Source organism: Leptonychotes weddellii, chromosome 4 (assembly GCF_054177405.1).
Source record: "Leptonychotes weddellii isolate Sample4059 chromosome 4, ASM5417740v2, whole genome shotgun sequence".
Taxonomy (NCBI): Eukaryota; Metazoa; Chordata; class Mammalia; order Carnivora; family Phocidae; genus Leptonychotes; species Leptonychotes weddellii.
Genome location: NC_138372.1, coordinates 80104486 through 80126215, shown reverse-complemented (window position 1 = coordinate 80126215; position 21730 = coordinate 80104486). Strand labels below are relative to the sequence as shown.

Genomic DNA, 21730 nt, shown 5'->3' with positions numbered 1-21730 from the left:
GTGCAATTGCTGAATCATAGGGTAGTTCTATTTTTAACTTTTTGAGGAACCTCCATTCTGTTTTCCAGAGTGGCAGCAACAGTTTGCATTCCCACCAACAGTGCAAGAGGGTTCCCCTTTCTCTGCATCCTCACCAACACCTGTTGTTTCTTGTGTGTAGCCATTCTGACAGGTGTGAGGTAATATCTCATTGTAGTTTTGATTTGTATTTAACTGATGATGAGTGATGTTGAGCATCTTTTCATGTGTCTGTTGGCCAACTGTATATGTTTTCTTTGAAAAAATGTCTATTCATGTCTTCTGCCCATTTTTTCTGCCCATTTTTTTTTTTAAAGATTTTTTTATTTATTTATTTGAGAGAGAGAGAATGAGAGACAGAGAGCACGAGAGGGAAGAGGGCAGAGGGAGAAGCAGACCCCCTGCTGAGCAGGGAGCCCGATGTGGGACTCGATCCCGGGACTCCAGGATCATGACCTGAGCCGAAGGCAGTGGCTTAACCAACTGAGCCACCCAGGCGCCCATTTTCTGCCCATTTTTAAAAAGATTTTATATATTTATTTTGAGACAGAGAGAGAGAAAACACAAGTGGGGGGAGGGGCAGAGGGAGGGCTGAGTGCAGAGCCTGAGGTGGGGCTCGATCCCAGGTCCTGGAGATCATGACCTGAGCTGAAGTCAGGCGCTTAACTGACTGAGCCACCCAGGCAACCATATCTTTTGCCCTTTTTTTAATTGGATTATTCATTTTGGGGGTGTTGAGTTTTATAAGTTCTTTATAGATTTTAAAGATTTTTATTTATTTATTGAGAGAGATAGTGATAGAGAGAAAGCATGAGAGGGGGAAAGTCAGAGGGAGAAGCAGACTCCCCGCTGAGCAGGGAGCCTGATGTGGGACTCGATCCTGGGACTCCAGGATCGTGACCTGAGCCAAAAGCAGTCACTTAAACAACTGAGCCACCCAGGCACCCAGTTCTTTATAGATTTTAGATACTACCTTTATCAGATATATCATTTGCAAATAACTTCTCCCATTTTGAAGGTTGCCTTTTAGTTTTGTTGATTGTTTCCTTTGCTGTGCAGAAGTTTTTTTTTACGAAGTCCCAATAGTTTATTTTTGCTTTTGTTTCCCTTGCCTCAGGTGACATGTCTAGTAAGAAGTTGCTACCACTGAGACCAAAGAGGTTGATGCCTGTGTTCTCCTCTAGGATTTTTATGGTTTCAGGTCTTACATTTAGGTCTGTCCAGTTTTCCCAACATCGTTTGTTGAAGAGACTGTCTTTTTCCCATTGGATACTCTTTCTTGCTTTGTCAAAGATTAATTGACCATATAGCTGTGGATTCATTTCTGGGTTTTCCATTCTGTTCTATTAATCTGTGTCTGTTTTTGTGCCAGTACCATACTGTCTTGATGACCACAGCTTTGTGACATAGCTTGAAGTCAGTAATTGTGATGCCTCCAGGTTTGCTTGTCTTTTTTTTTTTTTCTTTAGTATTTGGGGTCTTTTGTGGTTCCGTACAAATTTTAGGATTGTTAGTTCTGGCTCTGTGAGAAATGCTGTTGGTATTTTGATAGGGATTGCATTAAATTTGTAGATTGCTTTGGGTAGTATAGACATTTTAACAATATTTGTTTTTCCAATCTATGAGCATGGAATGTCTTTCCATTTCTATGTGCCATCTTCAATTTCTTTCATCACTGTTTTATAGTCTTCAGAATACAGATCTTTCACCTCTTTGGTTAGGTTTATTCCTACATATCTTATGGTTTTTGGTACAACATTAAATGGGATTGATTCCTTAATTTCTCTTTCTGCTGTTTCATGATTGGTGTATGGAAATGCAACAGATTTCTGTAGATTGATTTTGTATCTTGCAGCTTTACTGAATTACTGTATCAGTTCTAGTAGATTTTTCATGGGGTCTTTCAGGTTTTCTCTATAGAGTTTCATGTCATCTGCAAATAGTGAAACTTTGACTTCTTCCTTGCTGATTTGGAGGCCTTTCCTTTCTTTTTGTTGTCTGAATGCTGTGGCTAGGACTTCCAGTACTATGTTGATACAAGTGGTGAGATTGGACATCCTTGTCTTGTTCCTGACCTTAGGGGAAAGGCTCTCAGTTTTCCCCCAATGAGGATGATTTTATCTGGGGTTTTTTCATATATGGCCTTTATTATGTTGAGGTATGCTCCCTCTAAACCTACCTTGTTAAGGGTTTTTATCATGAATGGATGAAGAACTTTGTTAAATTCTTTTTCCACATCTATTGAAAGGATAGTATGGTTTTAGCCTTTCTTTTATTAATGTGGTATATCACATTGATTGATTTGGGAATATCGAGCCACTCTTGCAACCCAGGAATATATCCTGCTTAATCATGGTGAATGAGTTTTTTAATTTATTGTTGGATTTGGTTTGCTAGTATTTTATTGAGAATTTTTCTATCCATGTTCATCAGGGATATTGGCCCATAGTTCTCTTTTTTAGTGGAGTCTTTATCTGGTTTTGGTAACAGTGTGATAAATTTATCCTGAAAGACCGAACTACCCTCAAAGACTGAATTTGGAATAGTTTTCTGTTTTTTTGGAATAGTTTGAGAAGGTTAGGTCATAACTCTTCTTTAAATGTTTGAGAGAATTTTCCTGTGAAGCTGTTTGGTCCTGGACTTTTGTTTATTGAAAGCTTTTTAATTATTGATTCAATTTCTTTACTGGTTATTTGTCTGTCAGGTTTTTTTTTTTTTAAGACTTTATTTATTTGAGAGAGAGAGAGAGCCTGCATGAGAGAGAACACACACAAGCAGGGGGAGGGGCTGAGGAATAGGGAGAGAGAGAATCCCAAGCACACCATGAGCTGAGCATGGAGCCCAATGCAGGGCTGTAGCCCATGACCCCGAGATCATGATCTGAGCCAAAACCAAGATTCGGATGTTTAACTGACTGAGCCATCCAAGCACATCTCTTCCTCTTTCAGTTTTGGTAGTTCATAAAAACATATGTTTCTATGAATTTATGATTTCTTTCAGGTTGTTCAATTTGTTGGCATATAGTTTTTCATAATATTCTCTTATAATTGTATTTGTATTTCTGTGGTGTTGGTTATTTCTCTTCTCTCATTTTGATTTTATTTTTTAGGGTCCTTTCTCTTTTCTTCTTGATAAATCTGGCTAGAGGCTTATCAGTTTTTTTAAAGAACTAGTTTCTGGTTTCCTTGATCTGTTCTACTATTTTTTTTTAGCTTCTATATCATTTATTTCTGTGAAGCAGTGTCCTCCAGATTCTATTCCAGCCAATCCTGCTGTCCTTTAAAACTCCAGGCTTTAAGCCCCATTATTTGCAAGAGCTCACAAAATTCAGCTCCTCTTGTTTTTCAAGCCAATGGCTTTGGGGAAACCTTCTCATTGTGCATTCCTATCTGTTCTCCTCTCTCTTTCCCTTCTCTGCCACCACGACTCCTTCCTCTCCAAAGCACCCATGATCTGTTTTTCCCCTAAATCGTATCTCCACACTTCCTACCTTCTTACATGTGGCCTCTTCTCTCCCTTTAGTTGTGGAGTTTGTTTTGTCAGTCTTCAGGTTGATTTCTGAGGTATTTAGGATGATTTGATAGTTATCTAGTTGTGTTCGTGTGATGAGACAAGCCTAGCTTCCTCCTACTCTGCCACCATCTTACTTTCTAAAACTATTTTTCTTTTTCTTAAAAAAAAAAAAGAGATATAATCAACAAACAGTACAACATTAGTTTCATGTGTACAACATAATGATTCAACATTTGTATACATTGTGAAATGATTACAATAAGTAGCTACCATCCGTACCCTACAAAGTTAATACAATATTATTGACTATATTTCCTGTGCTGTACATTATATCACTATGACTTATTATTTTGTAACTGCAAGTTTGTTTCTTGATTTCCTTTACCCATTTTGCTCCCCTCAACCCCCTTTCTGTCTCCCAAACACCAATCTGTTCTGTGTTTGAGTATAAGATGTGTTTTGTTTGTTTGTTTTGATTCTACAAAAACTGAAATCATGCAGTATCTGTTCCTCTCTCTCTCTGACTTATTTCACTTAGGATATTGCTCTCAAGGTCCATTCCTGTTGTCACAAAAGGCAAGATTTCATTCTTTTTATGCGTGAGTAGTATTCCATTGTATGTATATGTATGTATACACACATACCCCACATATTCTTTATCCATTCATCTATCATAAAACACTTAGGTTGTTTTGATATCCTAGCTATTGTAATTAATGCTGTAATGAACATAGGGGTGCAGATGTATTTTTGAATGAGTGTTTTAGTTTTCTTCATATAGATACCCAGTAGTGGAATTGCTAGATCATATGGTATTTCTAGTTTTAGTTTTTCAAGGAAATTCCATAATGTTTTCCATATTGGCTGTACCAATTTTCATTCCCACCAAGAGTGCAAGAGGGTTCTCTTTTCTCCACATTTTTGCCAACACTGGTTATTACTTATCTTTTTGATGATAATAATTCTGACAAGGGTAAAGTGATATCTCATAGTGGTTTTGATTTGCATTTCCCTGATGATTAGTGATGTTGAGCATATTGTCAAAGGCTTATTGGCTCATTTTCTATTAGGAAAAATGTCTATTCATATCCTCTGCCCATTTTTTTTTAAAAGATTTTTATTTATTTATTTATTTATTTATTTATTTATTTGACAGAGAGACACAGTGAGAGAGGGAACACAAGCAGGGGGAGTGGGAGAGGGAGAAGCAGGCTTCCTGTTGAGCAGAGAGCCCAATGCGGGGCTCAATCCCAGGACCCTGGGATCATGACCTGAGCTGAAGGCAGACGCTTTAATGATTGAGCCACCCAAGGGCCCTCCTCTGCACATTTTTTAGTCATATATTTTTTTGTTAATGAATTGTCTGAGTTCTTTATATATTTTGAATATTAACCCCTTATCAAATTTATGATTTGCAAATGTCTTGTCTTTTTCAATTTGAATGACTTTTTTTTTCTTGTCTAATTTCTGTGGCTAGGACTTCTAATACTGCATTAAATAAAAGTGAGGAAAGTGGGCATTCTTCTCTTTTTCATAATCTTAGAGGAAAAGCTTTTAGCTTTTCACCATTATTATATTAGCTCTGAATTTGTCAGACATGGCCTTTATTTATTTAGTTATGTTCCCTCTATACCCACTTTGTTGAGAATTTTTATAATAATGGATGTTATTTATGATAACAGATGTTGAATTTTGTCAAATGCTTTTTCCATATCTACTGAGATGGTTATATGATTTTATCCTTCATTTTGTTAATGTAGTGTAATGTATCATGATGACTGATTTGCAGATATTGAAGCATCTTTGCATCCCTGGAGTAAATCCCACTAGATCATTGTATATGATTCTTTATTTTTTTATTTTTTTAAAGTTTTATTTATTCATTTGAGACACAGAGATACAGAGAGAGAGAGCATGAGCAGGGGGAGAGGCAGAGGGAGAGGGAGAAGCAGACACCCCACTGAACCAGGAGCCCAATGTGAGGCTCGATGCCAGGACCCCAGGATCATGACCTGAGCCGAAGGCAGATGCTTAACATCTGAGCCACCCAGGAGCCACATGATTCTTTAATTTATTGTTGAATAATAATAGTTTGTGAAAATTTGTGAGTAATAATTCAATATCAAAACTTTAATTGCACTAGATATATGATTTTATAGCAATCTTCTACCTTAGAACAGACTTACAAAAGCCCTATATGTGACATAAGCAAGTACTGTTTTTTTCTGGGCCTGTATGAAGAATTGGATAATTTCCATGTCATGAATCATAATCTGCACTACATAAAATTGGGACAAATTGAGGTTTGAAAGCATTATCACAGTGATGGGAAAGTTATGCTTAATTTGTCTATAGTCTCATACAACTACTTTTCCATACCCCTGCCTGACCTCCACTCCACTTGTCTATGTCCTTAACTTTTCTAACAGAGCAATAGACTACTGTCAATCCTGGGATATTTTAAAGGTTATAATTATACATTTTCTCCCAATAAGTACCTGGAAGCATACAGATAGATATTGGAAGGAAATTATATATTTCCAGGAGCATAATAACTGACACTGAATGCACCACAATAAAGAAAAGAGAGATAGTTATAGATTTACAGCTACTTTTTTATAACTGTAAAACTGTAACTTTTTTTAATTGACATTCTTTTAGCCAATTTTGGAATTGTATCATTCAGTTGATAGTTTGATGTTGCAGCATACCAGAACAGATTATATGGTTGTTGATATCATAAAATACTACATTTAAATAAACATCCTGAAAATTTTATAAGACCCCTTAAAATAAGGGGGTCATCCTATACAAATATGTTGTTTAGAGCTAATTTTCCTAACCCCGAGTTTTTAACATTATTTTTTTTTAATGGGAAAAGCATTTATTTTATAAGTTAAGTTCCAGAGTTTAATTCTCCATCTTAATATTCTAGTAACCTTGAATACATTACTTAAACTTGATAAACCTCATTTCTCTCTCCCACATTATGTGGCTAATAATACATACATGTGTTCTCTATACCTATTTGATTTTGAAGCACTTCCTCAAGTCCTTACTGCCTCTGTCATTTGCTTCTTTTGGCAGAAGGTGAAGATAAAAGTGGTAGACCATATTTTTACTGAATAGTATTATTGGTTAGTATTAAGTAGCATTGTTCTGCATTCTAAAATCTGTATGGGAGATCCCTGCATTGAAGACCAAATGACAATAGACTCTTCTAAGGTATAAAGTAAGAACACGTTCATTGTGTGAAGGATTTATATTTAGACAATCATGTCCAAAGCCACTTTTTTATGCCATTATGTAAGAGTTCTTTAAGTACTGTTTATAGATATCAACAAATATTTTGTCAGTATGAAATTTCTAAGATATAAAAAGCTTTATGAGCTTTATCAATTAGCTTTTAATTCCTAGCAAAGTACCTGAAAATTAGCAGTTTAAAGCAACAACTATTTATTTTACTTATGATTCTGGGGCTGGCCTTTATGGACAGTTCTGGTCTGGGCCAGCCTTGGCTAATCTTGGCAAGGTTTGCTCATGTGTCTATGATCAGTTGGTGGGCTGGCTGGGGCTGGCTTGTTTATGATTGTGTGTCTAGGAAAACTGGGATTATCAGAGCCACTCAATCCTTCACTAAGTTAGTCCTGGCCTCCTCATGTGATGGTGTCAGAATTTCAAGACCAAGAGAAGAAGCTTTGAAGCTTCTTGAGACCCATGTTTAGAATTCAACAATTCAATAAAACTTCTGGCAGATTCTTCTGGTCAAAGTCATAAGGCGTGCCCAGATTTAAGAGGTGTAGACATACACTCCAATTTTCGATGAGAAGAATTACAAAGAACTGTGACCTTTTTTGAAGTCTACCATGTGAACAGAAGTATGCAAATAGCATAATCAGCTATTTTTTTTTTTAATTTATTTTTAGAGAGCGAGCGAGAGAGAAACAGCATGAGAAGGGAGAGGGTCAGAGGGAGAAGCAGGGTCCCCGCTGAGCCGGGAGCCCGATGTGGGACTCGATCCCAGGACCCCGGGATCATGACCTGAGCCGAAGGCAGACGCTTAACCATCTGAGCCACCCAGGCGCCCCTCAGCTATTTATCTCTAGTGTTGAAACATTATGAACAAAATTTTTAAAATTCACTCGACATTTAAATGTTTTGTCTATAAATTTTAATAATCATATATAGTTGGAATTTGTCCAAAATTTTAATAATCATATATATCAAATTTTAATAATCTTATATAATACTCATATATATATTATACCACCTTAAATAGATTATATTGAATTTTGGACATTCATAATTCTTCCAGTGTGTGTTAGAGGAAATATAACATTAAAAAATATCAAAATAAGAAATTTTAATATTTCTTATTAGTACTCATAAATAGTGTGGTGGAGAGTAAGACATTGGTTGAAATGAGGTTTGGATTATTTATGGATTCTATTTACCTCTATCCTTATTATTGCAAAAATTTAAGTTTTTTATTGGAATTGATAAGAACATTTGATAACTTGATTTAAGAAATGTTCAATTAAAAATGAAGATTATTACAAAACCTCTGAGTGTTAGACCTCAGCAGACTTTTGTATAAACCAAGAATAAATGGAAATCCCTTGACAAGCTTGAACTAAACATGGATTAATTACTTAGACTTTTTTGGCAAAACCTGTAAGCTTAATGCAGGTTTGGGTATTTAAAGACTTTTCACAGTTGTAGCTTCATCATCCTCTATTTATAATCCTTTGCCTATTACAAGTACTCAGTTGGAGGCTTAAAAAAAGTTCTAAGGAATTACAACTGCAAGAAAAATGTTTTTACTGATAGAGCATAGTGAATATATTTTATAGAATTTTGCATAAGTTATTTAAAATGTGCATATTTAGTTCACTTTTAAATTTATCAGCATTGAAATTTCCAAGTGTGTATTAATTTGTATACCTATCAAAATACACTTTATAGATAATAAAACTTTTTAAATTTTATGAGCATTAATATACAAAAGTAAGTTATAATGTATTATTTTCTACAGTTATTGAACTGTTGAAGAATGAAGTAAAATGAGGGAGGATATTCAAAGATGTCCAATTTCACATCCGGGTTTAAAGGAATTCACCTAAAAAAATATGGGGTAAGGTTCTAAAAATTTGCGTGGAGAAAAATAATTTCTACTTCAAAAAAAAAGACAAGGAAAAGGTAAAATCATATAATTTTTAAAGAGCTTGAAGAGACTGTCCTTCAGCATGTATATGAAAATTGAGTCTCAGATCTACTCAAGGTCTCAAAACTAGCAAGTGTCATATATGAGTAGGAAATAAAATTTTATAACTTTAAGACCAGTGTTCTCTCTTCAATGCCAAACACTAGAAAGGGGAAGATGAATAAGCTTTAGTATCTTTGTATCACATTATAGTTTTACCCCGTTAACTAACTTTATCGTTTTTCTGAAGATTACCAGTAAAAGGTTTTTAATTATTTTTAGTAACTACTTCTAATAATAAATATTAAAAAATCTGGGAACATTTATGAATCACTTTTTCCCTTGAATACCCATATACCTGTTGGCTTGTAATACAAAAGATGAGCCAAGCTCGTTTCTGTGCTCTCCCATAAACACAAATGCACATAACCACACACAGGGATACAACCTGAAAATGTTAAAGGTGAATTTTTCTTTTCTCATCTTTCCTGGGGCAAATGGCTTCCCAAGACACATATTTTGAGTTCATTTTTGAGAACTTTTGTGTGCATGCATGCATGTGTGTGTGTGTGTGTGTGATGATCACTGAATGTTGTATGGAAGTGTTGAATCACTAAATTGTACACCTGAAACTAATATTACACTGTATGTAACTAACTGGAATTTAAATAAAAACTTAAAAAATAAAAATAGAACTTTTTAAAATTCAATTTCCACATCACAAAATCCTATTGATCCTACCTCCTTAATAACTCTTAAATAAATCTTCCTAAATAACCATTTTCTTCATTTTCCATTCCTAAATGAACTCCCAGGCTGCTTTTGCCCTCTCCATTGTGCCACCTCCCCAGTCCATCTTTATGATCTGGGCCCTATATTCTCCTGCCCCATTCCGAATTCTAGCCATACCCTACCATTGGATCTTCATCCAACAAACCATGCTCTCTCATGCCTCCATGCATTTACTTATTACATTTCTTATGCCTGCAACACCCTTCTCTATTTCCACTACTTTTTTTTTTAAAGAAGCCCGTGTCCTTGTTTTTTTAAGATTTATTTATTTATTTGACAGAGAGAGAGAAAGAGGGCACAAGCAGGGGGGAGTGGGAGAGGGAGAAGTGGGAGCCCAATGTGGGGCTTGATCCCAGGATCCTGGGATCATGACCTGAGCCGAAGGCAGATGCTTAACCAACTGAACCACCCAGGTGCCCCTACTTCCACTACTTCATATAACTCAGTCATCCTTTAGGACTTGATTTAAATATGCTTTCCATAAATGGCTTTTATAGCTGACAGTAAGACCATCCTCAAGTACATTAAGTGTCTGTCTATGAGAAGAGTTAGATTAAATCAAACTTCAAAAGACTTCAAAGCCTACATGGCCACAACAAGCAAATAAAACACACAAGTAAACAAATTGCTTTTTGCAGTGTTATGGTTTGGGAAAATATATATATTGGTTAGGGAAAGTAAATTATGCTTCATTATGTTGTGAAAAAAGTCTATTTTAGACTCCTTCTATCCCATTCTACTTAAGTGTGTTGAATCAAATATACGGCAGACAAATCACAATATTGTCAGATCATCCAATACTCATCAATATCTTTGCTCTGAGGGAACTTTTGTCATTGTACAATGCTAAATACATTTACCCCAAAGGCTATTAGTCCAAAGAATTTTGAAAAATTATAATCATACATATTTTTAAGTTGACTTCTGAATGTTTTATGTTTAAAGCTTAATAATGGATTGTAAATGATATAATTGCTATTGTATTATAAACATTTCTTTTTTTTTTAAGATTTTATTTATTTATTTGACAGAGAGATAGAGAGAGAGCACAAGTAGGCAGAGAGGCAGGCAGAGGGAGAGGGAGAAGCAGACTCCCCACCAAGCAGGGAGCCCGACGTGGGGCTTGATCCCAGGACCCTGGGATCATGACCTGAGCCGAAGGCAGCTGCTTAACCGACTGAGCCACCCAGGTGCCCCTTATAAACATTTCTTTTAAAGAGTTTAATCACATTTTTATTTCTATAAAATGAAACTGAAATGCTTTAACAATATAATACCTACTGTATTGAGTTGAATAGTGTCCTCAAAAAATCATGTTCAGAACCACTTGTGGTACTTTGTTATGGTAGTTCTAGGAAACTAACAGATTTTGGCACTGAGAAAAGGATGATATTGTAACAAATATCTAAAAATGTGGAAGTGGTTTTGGAGTTGCCTAATGGGTACAGGCAGGAAGAGTTTTGAAGTGCATGATAGAGAAAACTCTAGATTGTCCTGAAGAAAGTGTTGATAGAAATATGGATATTAAAGGCCATTTTGGTGAGGGCTCAGACAGAAATAATGAACATGTTATGTTATAAAGTTCAGATATAAAGTTGGCTGGACTGTGTTCTGCTGTTGAGTAGAAAGAAAAATTTGTAAGTGATAACTTGGATATTTGGCTGGAAAGATTTCTAAACAAAGTATACAAAGTGCAGCTTGGTTTTTATTTGTTGCTTATAGTAAAATGAGAGAGAAAAGAGATAAACTGAGGAAGGAACTATGAAACAAAAAGGAGCCAGAACTTGATGATTTAGAAAATTCTCAGATGATCCACATAGCATAAATGTTAAGGCATACCCTGGAAAGAACAATATAGGATGTATGGACAAACTTTTTCTGAAGAGATCAGACATGTGAGGCATGGATCCAATCAATTATCTTAGCAGAAGCCAGGATAAACTGTGTGCAATGCTGTGGATCTCCTTGACATCCACAGAAGATCAACAAAATTTTTTGAGAATTTTATACCACCAGAAAAACTGCCAGCCTAGACTGAAGGGGGCAGAAATCAGACTAAATGAAGAAAGGCTGTCAGATTTTTAGAATTTTACAAACAGGAAATGGGTTGCCCAGAGGGCAGGAGGGCCCAGAGAGGGTTGCTTAGAGGCTGATGGGATCTCCATGGCCCAGAAACAGGGGTTGATGGGCACTCTTCAGATCCAGAAGGCAGATTGAACAACAGAGATTTACTTTCAGGTCATAAAATCTAATGGAACTTTTTTCTCTGGGATATAAACTTGCTTTAGATCAGTAATTTTTTATTCCTTCCATTTTCTCACTTGAGGAATGGGAGTATCTATCCTATGTCTGTCCCACAATAGCATTTTGACAGCAAGCACGTTGTTTTCTAGATCACAGGTCCACAGATGGAGAAAAATTTTACCCCAGGATGGATCATACCCAGAATCTGAACTACACCTGATTTAGATGATAAGATTTGCAATTTTTTGAGTTGATCAAATTTAGATGAAATTTTGGATTTAGAGTTAATAATGGAATGGTTTAAGAGTTTTAGGGATGTTGGAATGGACACGAATTTTGAGGGCCACAGGTAAGACTATACTGAGTTGAATATTGTGCTCCCCAAAATTCATATCCACTCAGAACTGATGAATATGACTTTATTTGGAAAATAGGGTCTTTGCAGATATGATAAGTTTGGAGAAGGTCATATTGGGTGAGGGCAGGTCCTAAATCCAATGACTGGTGCTTTTATAAGACCATATGAAGACACACAGGTAGAATGCCACATGACAACAGATGAAGCTGCAACCATAGGAATGCAAAGTATTGCTGGCAACCACCGGAAGATAGGAAGAGGCAAGGAAGGATTTTTTTTCTAGAGCCTTTAGAGAGAACATGGCCATATGACACCTTGATTTCAGACTTCTAGGTTCTAGAACTATGAGAAGGTAAATTTCTGTTGTTTTAAGCCATGTATTTTGTGTTACTTTGAGCTCTAGTTTCATTCTTTTGTGTGTGGCTGCCCAGTTTTCCCAATACCACTTATTGAAGAGACTGTCATCTTCCAGTTGTATATTCTTGGCTCCTTTGATGTAAATTAATTGATCATATATGTGTGGGTTTATTTCTGTGTTCTCTTTTCTATGCCATTGATCTAACCTATATGTTTGTTATTTTGCTACAGCAGCCCTAATAAACCAATATACCTTTCAAACATTAAAAATAAATAAATAAATAATAAAGTATTTGAAAATTTTACATCATCTCTTTTTTTCCTTGAACATATATTTGCATTCCACTTTCCTATTAAATTTATTATGATATAATATACTTTTATTCTTGAAAGTTTTTTATTGATCACATTATTCTCACTTTCCTGAAACAAAAATATGTATATAAACCAAAAGTTTATTTAAAAATTTTTCTTTGACAATGAGTCTTCAGGTTAAATACTCAGAAGTACAAGTATTATCAGTATACACTAATCAAAATAACAAAAAATATAAAAAGTAGCAAATTTTACAAGAAGCAAATGTTTTGTTGGAATAACAACTCTAGTGAGTTTAATAGATTGTTTACTGCCTAAGTTCAAGTATCAATGAATGAATATAACTTACTTTGTTTATCCACTTATCTGTTGATGAGCACTTGGATTGTTTCTACCTCTTAGCTGTGAATAATGCTGCTATGAACAGGGATGTGCAAGTATCTCTTTGAGATCCTGCTTTCAATTGCTTTGGATAAATATCCAGATGTGAGATTGCTGGATTACATGGTAGTTTAATTTTAAGTTGTGGAGGAAGCTCCATATTGTTTTCATAGTAGCTATACCAATTTACATCCCTACCATTAGTTACATAAGGGTTTTCTTTTCTCCACATGCTCACCAACACTTGTTATTTCTAATCTTTTTGATAATAGACATTCTAACAGGTGTGAGGTGCTATCTCATTGTGGTTTTGATTTGCATTTCTCTGATATTAAGTGATATTGAGCAGTTTTTCATGTACCTGCTGGTCATCTATATATCTTCTTTGGAAAAATGTCTATGCAAATCCTCTGCCCATTTTTAAAAATCAGTTTCTGTTTGTTTTTTTGTTTGTTTTGCTATTGAGTTGTATGATTTCTTTATATATTAACCCCTCATCAGATATATGATTTGCAAATATTTTGTCTCATTCTGTAGGTTGCCTTTTCATTTTGTTGATGGTTTTCTTTGATGTAGAGAAGCTTTTCAGTTTGATGTAGTTCCAATTGCTTATTTTTTCTTTTGTTGCTTTTGCTCTTAGTGTCAGATTCAAAGAATCATTGCCAAGACTTCAGCTTCAAAAAATCACTGCCAAGGGGATGCCTGGGTGGCTCAGTCGGTTAAGCATCTGCCTTCAACTCAGGTCATGATCCCAGGACCCTGGGATCAAGTCCCACATTTGGCTCCTTGCTCAGTGGGGAGCCTGCCTCTCCTTCTGCCTGTTGCTCCCCCTGCTTGTGCTCTCTCTCTTTCTGACAAATAAATAAAATCTTTAAAAAAAAAAAAATCATTGCCAAGACTGCACCTATGTTTTCTTCTAGTAGTTTTATGGTTTTAGGTCTTACGTTCAAGTCTTTAATCCATTTGAGTTAATTTTTGTGTATTGTGTAAGATAGTGTCCAGTTTTATTCTTTTGCATGTGGCTTTCCAGTTTTCTCAATACCATTTATTGAAGAGACTGTCATCTCATTGTGTATTCTTGACTCCTGTGTCATAAATTGACCATATATATGTAGGTTTGTTTCTGAGCTTTCTATTGTATTCGTTTGATCTATATCTCTGCTTTTGTGTCAGTATCATGCTGTTTTTATTACTATAGCTTTGTAATATAGTTTGAAGTTAGGAAGCATTGATGCCTCTAGCTTTGTTCATCTTTCTTAAGATTGCTTTGACTATTCAGTCTATTGTGGTTTGAATTTTGGAATTATTTTCTCTATTTCTGTGAAAAATACCATTGGAATTTTGATAGGGGTTGCATTGAATCCATAAATTGCTTTGGGTAGGGCGCCTGGGTGGCTCAGTTGGTTAAGTGACTGCCTTCGGCTCAGGTCATGATCCCAGGGTCCTGGGATTGAGTCCGCATCAGGCTCCCTGTTCTGCAGGGAGCCTGCTTCTCCCTCTCCCACTCCCCCTGCTTGTGTTCTCTCTCTTGCTGTGTCTCTCTCTGTCAAATAAATAAATAAAATCTTTAAAAAAAAAAAATTGCTTTGGGTAGTAGGGACATTTTAACAATAACAATTCTTACCCAACTGAACCACCCAGGTGCTCCTAACAATACCGATTCTTCTAATCCATGAGCATGGAATATCATTCCATTTATTTGTGTCTTCTTCAGTTTTTTTCATCAGTGTCTTATAGTTCTTAGTATGCAGATCTTTAACCTCCTTGGTTAAATTTATTACTATGTATTTTATTCTTTTGATGCAAGTATAAATGGGATTGTTTTCTCAACTTCACTTTCCGATAGTTTGATATTAGGAATAGAAATACAACTGATTTTTGTATATTGATTTTGTATCCTGAAATTTCATTGAGTTTATTACTTTAACAGTTTTTTAGTGGAGTCTTTTTTTAAAAAAAGATTTTATTTCTTTATTTGAGAGAGAGAGCATGAAAGGGGGAGGGGAAGAAAGAATGTCAAACAGACTCCTCACTTAGTGCAGAACCTGATGTGGGGCTTGATCCCAGGATCCTGAGATCATGACACTTAATCAAAGGAGTCACCCAGGTGCCCCTGGTGGAGTCTTTAGGGTTTTCTATGTATAATATCATGTCTTCTGTAAATATTGACAGTTTTACTTCTTTCTTTCTAATATGGACGCCTTTTATTTCTTTTTCTTTCTTAATAGCCCTGGCTAAGACTGAATCTACTTTTTTATAATTCTTTTTTATCCAGGTTTCAAAAGCTTATTATTCAGAGTAATAGTTATTTTTCAATAAATTATACCTTTTTATTTTCAAGAGATGATACCGAGTTTTATTGGGGACTATTATAGATCTTGAACATATTCTAAAATTGCCAAGCTGCTCTGATTGAGAGTAGGCCTATAGAAGGCAGACAGAAAGATATCATTGAAGTTAGGGTTATGTTAGCCTACTGGCATGAAATGGAATAATGTCAAGGCGTGTAGGATATTGACAAGACAGTGTTTCAAGTGTTAGGCCATAGCAAGGGAAAATAAAGAGATATCAATAAATTTGAGCACCGAGTGAGGTAAAAGATGATAGAATAGATTGGAGGATATGAGGTTGGTGTCAGAAAGTTGCAATATATAAATTTATACTTTTTAGATGTTCATTAGAATGTCTAGTTTAAAGAGAGACAAATAAAACTAAGAAGTTTAGTTATTGGAATGATTATTTTCTTGGCTGACTTGAGTCAGAGAAAGTTTTGCCTTGAAAATTCATAATGGTAAATGTAACTGAAGCAATATTGAAACATTTCCCAGTTTATTTGGTTAGAATTATCAAATTTAATACTGCAAACAGGGATATTTTCTTTTTTATGGACTTATTAAAGTATATTATCATTTAAAAACCATTGAGTTAATAATGTGTTAATAAAATAAAGGATTATAATCTCATCTTAAAAATAAGAAAGTTCAACAACTCATTTGCACTATTGGCTTAGAAAGAAGTCCATGGCGAATGAGGAAGAACATACTGTCAATGCTCTGAGGTAAGACAGATTTATTCTTTTATTTGAGCTCATGTTCACACATTATTTTTTAGAACAAGAAACCACACTCATAATGTTTTCTTCTCAATTTTACATAATAAAAAGATTGCAATCAGCATACATTTTAGGTTTTTTTCCTTTGAAGTTATTGAAGTTTATTAATTTGCTTTGAATAAATCAGCTTCAAGACCTTGTCAAATATCATTTTTTTTTTAAATTAGAGTACACAGATATTTATGAGACCAGTTGATTTTTGTGGGGTTTAAAGATTTAAAATATCAATGGCACTGAGCATCTAATATTTTAAACTTAATATTACAATTATACCAGTGTTCTTTTCATCGGATAAACCTTTGACTCAGAGAGCAGCTACCTAGGGAGTGCTATGTTGTTGCTAAAGCAGACCTGTAGAGGTCACAATTAACAGACAAATGAAAAGCAGTTTGGAATTACAGGTTAATATAGCTAAATCTTAAATTCTGTCTGCCCAAAATTACTAGAAAGACCATATCACTCTCTCATATTAAGACATTATAAATATGTAACAAAAATTGAAATCAGAATATTTTTAGATAATTAGATGATAAAGTAGATATTACTACTTGGTTGAGCCAAATCATATGATTTAAAATTTCTCATCTCTGCAGTACCTTAAACAAATTGAAAGAAGAGAGACCCCATTAAATTGAGTTTTAATAATTTTCTATTATTTAATTATTTTGTCTAATATTTAATGTAAGACTATATGGCAAAAAGATGAAAATGGAACCTTGTTTGGATTCTCTAAACAGGAGCTATATCTTATAAAGTGTAAATTTTACTCTATTAGAAAAAGCTGAGGAGATATTTCTAATAAAAAGTGATAAAGTAATCATTTTTAATGTTCATTCATTTGGGTAGTAATCAGGTGGGTATATGTGGGGAAAGATAGCAGGACTAGTCAATAGAGAAACCATCCTTACCACGCGAATGCCAGTAAAACCCCTTAAAATGAAGGGAATCTGTCATCTTGTATAAATTCTCTTCTGCTTCCATAAACACAGCCGTAATCAATTAAAGACCCACTTGTGAAGGAGCCATTGTTTGCAGTTCCATTCATTTGCTGAGTTGTCTTTTAGACTGCCCATGCGGAAACCCTGGTAAGGTGATGAGAAAGTTCAAAGCACCTAACTTTGAAATGTGGATTTTGTTATTGAGACTTCTCTTTATCTTTTTATTCATTTTAAAAACTAGTGTATGTAGAAGGTGTGTTGGTTATTGGTTTCAAGAAAGGGAAGGGACTTTAAGAACATAACAAAGAATGAAAGTGATCTAATGACATAATTCTGCGTGACTTGTGGATTGCAGTGTTGAAAATGTTTGCTAAGAAAATAAATAATATTACTTTATCATAAGCCTCTTGATGGAAAGTGAGAGTGCTTTCTTCAACATGCATTCATTAATTTTTGTCATCACTGCCATTTTATTTTTGTTCTCCACTCTACCTACTCTAATTTCAGCTAGACAGTGGTATTACCACTGAGGTGTGGTCAGTATTCAATCTTAGTTGCTAGATTTGGGAGACTGGTGGGACTTTGCTAAACAGTCATGAATGCTAAAAGTATTTCAGAATTTGGCATAAATAGTTTAAAGAATTAACAAGATAAAAATGAATCAATATTAAATATTTAATGCTATTGCTATGTACAGAACTAGAGGGAGTTAACAAATTATACAGGAGTAAAAGTTATTTAGTATATGAAAGTAAATCCTCATACAACAAGCTTAAGGGCTAAGAAAGAAATGACATAATGTTATTCTCAGTACCTTACCTTGTCAGAGTAGGAATCTGACTTTTGGGTCACCCTTGATCTTTTGCTTTCTAGGCAGAAATCGGCCAAATTTCTTCCCTGACTACCTAAAAAAATAACCTGGCATAGGGCTAGGGGAAGTCACATTCAACTATAGTCATAGTCAAGTCAAATATAAAAGATTTTGGAATGGAAATTAAGGAATGAAGTGATCTAACAAGAATATGTTTTCTTTCCTAAGATTCCTTGGCTTTTCTAGATCAAATAAAAAAAAAAAAATCTTTAGGACTACAATTTAATAAAACTCCTGAGTCTGTCATTGTTATGCAAGCACATAAGCCTCTCTTTTCCTTGAGTGACATGTCTGGGGAGTTTATAAGGAAGAGCCTCGGTGCCCAGACCAGCCACTCTACAGATGACTCAGGACACCTTCGCTAAATCCATTCATTACCCTGGCCCCTAGTGGGAGTTACAAGCAAAGCCTGCCAATTAGATGTTGGTAATGCGGACTCTGCTTTAGGGAATTGGGTAAGACTGCCAGAATTCATTCCTGAACTTTAGCAGCCACAAAAGAGTATTTTTCTGTCATCTGTAACTGATTCAAAACCAGGTCTCAAAAGGACAAGCTTCCTTTTGTGCCCCATCTTTCCTAAAGTCCAATGACTAATAATGTTACAACATCAGGTTTTTCACAAGATCACAGGAAACATCTGATGAAGGAGAAGCAAAGAAAAAAATGTCATCGTTTGACTTGATTAGCCGTTGTTTAACTTTGTTTTCTAATTTTGTTTTCTAATTTTAGAATATTCTCTTTGGAAAATAATTATGTAGTAATTCATCACAAATTAATGGTGCTTTATTATTAAATGAGAGATTAAGCCTGGGTTGTATCACGAATCATAAAAAAATAAAATAAAAAGCTTTCCAAAATCTCTAGGTGGTGAATAAAGAAATTAAGTAAATTCATATTTAAAACTGCTTGCCCTCGCCTTGAAAAAATATTTCCAAAATCTTATTCTGAAGCTGTATTGGCATCACTACTTCCTTCTCTGCTAATAAACACACATAAGGGTGAATGTTTTGCTTTCAAGTTCATTGACATTATTATTGTTTTTATTTTTTTTTACATTTTAGTCAATTTCAATGCTTTGGTGATGTTTTGAAATTTTTGAGAGGCAGAGGTAGATTTTTTTAATAAGGATTCTGTGAACTTAAATATCTTATTAGTAGAATGAACAAATCTTGGAAAATGTCCAAGTCATTTTGCAGCAGATGTCAGAGAACTCTAAAGAGTAGGAATTTTAGGTCATAAATTCATGGTCAGTCCCTGTAGACTTTAACAAGGAAGATTTTACTCTGTACTGCTGTATGAAATGTTTTGTTGTTGTTGCTTTTTGTTTATTTGTTTATTTGTTTTAGAGCAATGAACTCTTTTGGCTTCTAGTCCTAATTTTACTTTAGAAATTGTTTTTGATGTGCTTCAGACAGGGGTCTTCTGTCCAGGTCTTGAAAGCAAGTATTGTATCTTTGTTTTGTGTTCTTGTACAAATATATTTTATTGGGAACCTATTTCAAAATGCTTGTTAAACATATGAGCTTATTCACATGAATGCACTCAAGTGCTGTAACTGTAGGGACAGAAGTTGGAACAGAAGAACCTATGTCTCATACTTGGGGCTGCAACTCGCTGTTTGAGCAGAGAGGTTTCCTTCATCAGCTTACTGCCTGTGCACATGCTGCAATGTGTATGTACTTATTTCTTTCTGCTGTCTTTCTCTCTCTCTCTCTCTCTCACACACACACACACACACACACACACACACACACCCCTATGATTTAAAGGAAAAAAACACAGTCATAAAGCTCAGGAGTTGAGAGTAAGAGAGTAAGGCCAGGGTAGTAACTGTTCAGAACTTGAATGAATTGCCGGTTTTCACCAAGTAAACTGGCTGGCCTTCTCAGGCAGGCTCCAAATTCCTGTTGAAATGAAAACTTTCTTTCCTGGACTAGGCCTGGCATTCCTGGGAAACAATGGCCCTTTTCAAATAGGCTCTGAAATTTCACAGGTGAAGGGAGAGGGGCAGTCATTTGATCCCACCCACAAGAAGCCTGTTAGTATTTTAAAAAGTGAAGACAGAGCCTATCATGGAAATGTGGGCAAAGCTCGCCAGTGGCTAAGGGCTGCAATCTAGATCCACGTTTCTGCAGATCTCTGTGAAATATGAATCAATTTCAGTATTCTGTCTTTGACTCACATTGCAACTCTTTTTCTAGATTTTCTTAAGAGCAGACTACAGAACCACTGAAACAGGGTTTTGTCATGTGTTAAGGAAGAACAGTATTCAGGTTTTTCTTTAATTAGGAACTGACATTAGAACTTATTTAAAAAAGGATTAAATTGCTGGGATGTGTGTGATTTTGGAAGACATGCAGGGTAAAAATACTACATAGAGTTACAAACACATACATATATATTTACATTTATGTAATAATTTTACCTTGCATCCTTTCCACATTTGACCTTTAAATTGGACCTAATTATATTATAATTCAATAATTTAAAAATTCAGAAAGGTTCAGATAATTTTGGAGTCTTTTATGAAAGTATAGACCACATCCAATTTGAAAGAATTTGGGCATATCGATCACCATACTTACATGTACAATTAATATCAGATGTATTTCATATATTTTATGGAAATTTTTATTTGACCAGATCTTTCAGTGATTGAGTGAGATAAACCCAGGTTTTTAGTATTCAGTTTCATGGGTAGGAAAATAATAAAAGTTCAAATTGTGGTATTTATCATTAATAAATAGATAAATTTTATTAGGCGCTCCTTTCCATTTTTATTCTTTTTAATAATCCTGATATTTGCCTCAAGATTAATAATGTACCCAGTATTTAACATAGGCCTAACATAAGACTTATTTTAGACATAAATTACAGGAGAGTCAGAAAGTAATTTGTTTTTACTTAAAAATAAATAATAGAACTTTTTATGAAACTATCACTCTAAATTATATAGACCCTCTCTAAGCAACACAATTAACCTGATAATTATGTAGCAATATAATATTTTGAAATGTTTTTCCTGATATTTTGGTTATTACCTGATATTCTCTTCCCACCCCACACTCAGCCTCTAACCCTCGCCCCAATTCTAGCAGCAACCAGGGTATTCTGAGCTTATGTCTTAAAAAAGGGATGAAACAGGGGCACCTGGGTGGCTCAGTCATTAAGCGTCTGCCTTTGGCTCAGGTCATGATCCCAGGGTCCTGGGATCGAGCCCGGTGCCGGGCTCCCTGATCCGTGGAAAGCCTGCTTCTCCCTCTCCCTCTCCCTCACCCCCTGCTTGTTTTCCTGCTCTCGCTGTCTCTCACTCTGTCAAATAAATAAAATCTTTAAAAAAAAAAAGGGATGAAACAATAAAATAATGACAATAAAACCAAAGAATTGGTGTTTGAGTTTAAATACAAAAATAAAAAATAATTTATAAAAAACATACACACAAAAAGTAAATAGGAGAAAAAGCCAAGTCGCAAAAATAAACTAACAATTATGCTGAGCAAAATAAGTCAATCAGAGAAAGACATGTATCATATGACCTCACTGATATGAGGAATTCTTAATCTCAGGAAACAAACTGAGGGTTGCTGGAGTGGTGGGGGGTGGGAGGGATGGGGTGGCTGGGTGATAG

General features: G+C 35.0%; 1 long non-coding RNA gene across 3 annotated transcripts in view; it reads left to right on the top strand.

Moving 5' to 3' along the window:
- Nucleotides 1–21730, top strand: part of LOC115944115 (uncharacterized) — a 220138-nt gene that overhangs the window by 52206 nt on the left and 146202 nt on the right. Inside the window, exon 3 of one of the 3 annotated variants that reach the window (XR_014144061.1) lies at nucleotides 8567–8665. The exons of the other annotated variants lie outside the window; for them this stretch is intronic. This is a non-coding gene — a long non-coding RNA (uncharacterized LOC115944115). The remainder of the gene's footprint in view (nucleotides 1–8566; nucleotides 8666–21730) is intronic. 3 annotated transcript variants of the gene reach the window in all.